Source organism: Micropterus dolomieu, unplaced genomic scaffold, assembly GCF_021292245.1.
Source record: "Micropterus dolomieu isolate WLL.071019.BEF.003 ecotype Adirondacks unplaced genomic scaffold, ASM2129224v1 scaffold_228, whole genome shotgun sequence".
Taxonomy (NCBI): Eukaryota; Metazoa; Chordata; class Actinopteri; order Centrarchiformes; family Centrarchidae; genus Micropterus; species Micropterus dolomieu.
The window spans coordinates 6815-11728 of NW_025744220.1; the positions used below are offsets into that span (position 1 = coordinate 6815).

The 4914-nt window shown below is 42.3% G+C and overlaps 1 long non-coding RNA gene across 1 annotated transcript; it reads right to left on the minus strand.

Annotated features, from left to right (window-relative positions):
- Positions 1–826: 826 nt before the first annotated feature.
- LOC123967296 lies at positions 827–1995 on the minus strand. Its single transcript, XR_006824225.1, has 3 exons — positions 1561–1995; positions 1388–1464; positions 827–1206 (listed from the first exon to the last, which is right to left on the minus strand). It is a non-coding gene; the product is annotated as an uncharacterized LOC123967296 (long non-coding RNA).
- Between the last annotated feature and the right edge of the window lie 2919 nt (positions 1996–4914).

Sequence of the window (4914 nt, forward strand, 5' to 3'; positions counted from 1 at the left end):
TTGCACCTGGCTGCTCTGTGTCATTGATGGCAGAACACAGGAAGGCGTGCTGCTGTTGGAGGTGGTCAGCTACAGTTCTCATTTCCTGGTAAAGCGTGCGCTTTTCCTCAGCGGCCGAGTCTTCATATGTAAGGCGTCGACCCCTCGCCTTTTCAGACTCCTCGGAACATCATCTTCTTCCACCTGGAAGAAGAAGAAAGAAAACAATGTGCAACGTAGTTGTGGTTAGTAAGCGGTTGTCAGGTGGTTACTAGAGTGATGCGGTCACTAGGTTTTGGTAACTATACTTACAGTGTCATCAAAACAGAAGTAGAGTGGCCGAGAGGGATCACATGATTCTTGAAAATCAATAGTTGCAGGGAAGATGCTCATCTGTGGTGGCCACTGAATGCTGTTGTACTCTTTTATTGCCTGTCTCAGTCTCTTGTTGGAGTTGGCAACCTGCTTGGACAGTCTAACGGCAACGCCCTGCCCATCTAAAGTAAAGTTATAAAAGAGACACGCCTTCGTTATGATGGTCCTTTACAGAGTTTTAAATTGATCTACTTATCCGCAGCACTTTAGCTGGATATTTCCTCTTCAGATGGAGGAGGACGGCTCTCTCCTTTGATTCAGCACTAGCCTTCCAGATCAGTTGGCCTCTGACATCACGGTCATCTTTAAGGGTGGACTGGAAGATTAAATCAGATTCTTGCCATCTTCTCCGAATGCTCTGTTTTTTCTCCATGTTTAGCAGAGAGTTCTCTTTCTACAATGGTCAGAGAGTAAAAATGACTGTTAATCAGAGAACAGTAACAGACTGATACTGCTTACTTACTCTGTTTCATCCTCCATGTGTGACTCACGAGTCCCAGATCTGTATATTATAAAAAGTATCAGTAATTACCAACCAGAAAACATTCCTGTGCTGCACCTGACCAAACATTGTACGTTACAGGGGGGAGCTTGGTGCTAATTGATTATTAATCACACCATATTTAATTACTGCATTGTGACAGTTTCCTAGAAAACAGGACGGTGTTATTGTCTCGCTCATAGCTATGTAATCACACCTAGGCTTCCATGTTTAAGCACATCAGTAAGGCGCTCAAGTTAAGATGGGTGTAATTCCCATATAGTCTTCCATAAACAAACTGAACGCTTACTTGAACATGTAGAACTGAATCAGCTTAGTGATGTCGTCCCTTTTCCATCTACAGACAGTGTCTGGAGAACAGATAATGACATTACTTCATTTCATGTTACTTCTTCACCGACACAGCTTACAGGATACTCTACTGTACATGGAAAAGTACGTGTAACGGATTTGCAATATCCTTTGTTAATTATATGTGTGACCTTTGTACAATATTCCAAGACGTTCAAGCATTCACTTCAGTTTACTTACTTAGTGACTTGGTTTTTCTTGGGCTAGCTCCAGCTTCCTTTTCTTCCATCTCTCCATGTCTCGCTCTGAGACAAACACTAGACAATAAAAATAAAGTGTCAATGCTACATACTCTGTGCAAAGGGCGCTTGTAAATGTTCACAGCTATTGTTACCTGCATGTGCATGACTTACCTGGTGCTTCTCTGATGACAGATGAGATGTCTTCTTGAGCGAGGATTGATATTTTCTCTGCCTTGTCTAATTTTTGCAGGAGCTGCACCTCAACTTTTGTTTCCTTCTGCTCACCAATTTGTGTGTCATCAGCTTAAACCACCAGGACAGAATTTTGTAGACAAACGTGGGTCAGTGGATTTCCTCCGTCCATAGAGCAGAAGGGCATCAGTCAACAGGTCCAGGCGGTGCGAGGGAGTCATCTCCTTTGTGACTCTGGCAAATCTTCGGAGGAAAGACCGCAGACTTTCCATTCCTTCCCCGTCTGTGAGCCCAAAACCATCGAGCCGTCTGGTGCTGTACTTGATCTGCGATTACAGCAAAGTCATCCAATATCACCTACACTGAGGTTGAGCATTATCCTACTAAAGTGGAAACTGCTCATAATGATCACGGTTGCAGTGATCAACTATTTCAATGGATCCAAAAGGACAGAATCCATCCTATATATTTATTTTTATAAGAATAATTTACAATAATCAAATAGTCTGCTTACAGTGTTCATTTAGGCTGTGTGTGAACATATGCTTGCTGCGCGCAGTCAAGCATCATGGGATATTTTCCTGCTGAGGCTCAGCGAGTTATTTGGCCCTTCCATTCCTGCTCCGCTCGCGTTTTGGGATCCCCGCTCTATCGCAGCAGTAGCTCGGCCTGCGGTATGTTACGTGAGTGGAGTGTAATGCTTTCACCCTGAGCCTTCAGACAGGGCTTGGAGCAGGAGAGGGCCTTTACTCAGCTTATGTTATTTTATCTTTAAATCAGTAAATAGCAAAACGGCCCATTTCATTCATTTATATCCATGTGATAAATACACAAATGGCCATTAGATGGTAACCTGCGTGAGAAATAAACAAACTTTGGTTATAACAATCATCTGCTTTGACCCGGACAGACGTGACCACTATATGCAGTCTCCATTGTGTCCTAAACAGCGCATCACTGATTTAGATCTGAACACACACCAGGCGGGAAAAGCTTTAAGATTACTTCTAGGCATTTCTATTTCATTTCAGCAGTGCAGTGGATAGACAGGAAAATGGAGGCAGAGAGTGAATGATGTCTGACACAGGTCCTGATGGCAATTTGTGTCCATAAATGTGAAATGCTGGTACGGCCAAGGAGATGTTGTGTGCTTACACCCTGCCCTGATTTCTGATGAACACAGTATGGCATCATTTTGAGTTAATGTGTCAATGTTTTTATCACTTTTACACAGGAGTTTAAAGATTTACTCACATGCAAATGGGAAGCAACAACACAGGCAATGTCATAGACAACTCGCAGGTGTATGTGCTTGTTCTCACATCTTCGAAGAAGCTCATCGACGACATACAGGGGATAGGCTAATCTATTACAACACACAACATGGGAATGATGAAAGAGAGAAAAATATATAAATATCCAAAAATGATGTTTTCGTTGCTCTAAGTGAGAATGGTGGTAAAGTTAGGGTCATGCTGTTCTAAGCTTTTTATGAATAGCTACAATCAAACAGGGGAATTATCATTATGGACGACTGAGTCAACAGTCATAGATGTGACCGCTGTGGCGTAGCCTTACCGTTCTCCTCGGCTCATGTCGACAAACATTAGGGGCGTTTCATGACGACAAGAGGCTCCAAACACTCCTGTAACATCGAGTTTCTTTGCTTGTCTTTGTGACCTCAGCACATCTCCAGCCTTGAAGTTACTACAGTACTAAATATTTAAGGAAATGACATTTAAGGGAAGAGTAATGGTCTTTTTCTAGGAGTTAAATCTAACATTTTATGGACTCAACTGCAACTGTGACTAACCTCACGAGGGTTTGAGCGGTCACGATGTGATAGCAGGTATTCCTCTACATCCTTTTCATCAACAAACATGCGGGTTCCATGCAACGGCTCAACCACACTTGTCCCGGAGCTTTGCTTCCTCACAAGGCCAAAGTTGGCATCCAGTCAACACTAAGAAAACCACTTTGTGTCAAACTCTGGCTCCATGGAGCATCTATGTAGCACACAATATAACAAGGGTTTCCTCATGGAGAGCTTTTAAAATGTACAACCTTTTATCAACACTAAGAACACACAAAGCGCTGCAAACAGTTTCCAACAGTTTCCACCAGTCTGCAGACCTTTTTACTACAAATCTGTGTGTGTTGAGCTGCTTTCAGAGTTTACAGCCTGTTTTTAAGGAAAGGATCTCTGGTTTCAGTGTTTCTCCGTTCACATGCAGCACGACTCTGAAGAAACTCCAAAGTACACTTCAGGCTTTCTGGGTACTCAGCCTGGAGGACATACTGCAAGTACAAGTACATGAGTGTATCAGGGCAGCACTCAGTCCTCTGAAAACAAAAGTCTAGTCAAAGTGAAAGATGCTTTTCTTTTGCTGAGTGTTCAAAGAAAAGTTGCTGTTTAAAGATTTCTGACAGGCAGAAGTTCATCAACATGCTGCTGTCTGGTTTTACTGAGAACCAGCCGCCAGTTTATGTCACTGATTTCACCCCAAAAACATCCATTGTGTTAAATTTATCTTTATTGACTTAAAAGCAACAGAAGACAAGTTCACACTTGAGTCCAGAAGACAAACCCTGGTGAACATGATGCTGTCAGGACTGATGAAGGCCGGGGAACCAGAGGAAACACACAAAGATAAGAAACATGAGAGAGAAATATTATTTTAAGGAAGCCCAGATTTCCATCAGACTGATTCATGCTGAGTGTTCTGGTGTCTAAACAAGATGGATCTGGAGTTTTCTCTAAACCCAGCTCAGTGTCAGCTGCTGCTCCATCATTTCCTCTCTGCTGGATTGAACTCAAAATGGATTTTTGATGTTTACACTTGTTTTCTATTGATTTAAATTCAGATGTAACTGCATAAAGAGATCACGCCTCTATTTAAGGCTCATTTATTGATCATGTTCCAAAGACAGAAAATCCTGCAGGGACTCTGAACATAAAACACTAAATACAATACAAATATATAAAACAAACACTAAAACCCACCACACAAGACAAAGTATAAAGAGACGACTTCACAGATAACCTGCAGCACATCAGGCCACCATCATCATCATCATCATCATCATCATCATCTTCCACTACTTTTAAATGACAGACTCATCAGGAGCATTCAGCTAAATTATAATTACACTTCATTTTAGTAAAGGTGAGAAAGGCCTCCTGTGGTGTCAGCTGAGATGAACCAGCAGAGTCCTTCCTGTTCACACCGAACTGCGTCTGGAGGAACACAGCAACAACAACGAGGTGCTGGTAGAGAGCAGGATGAGTCTATGAAGAATCAAAAACAAACTACCGCACACTGATCTGACTTA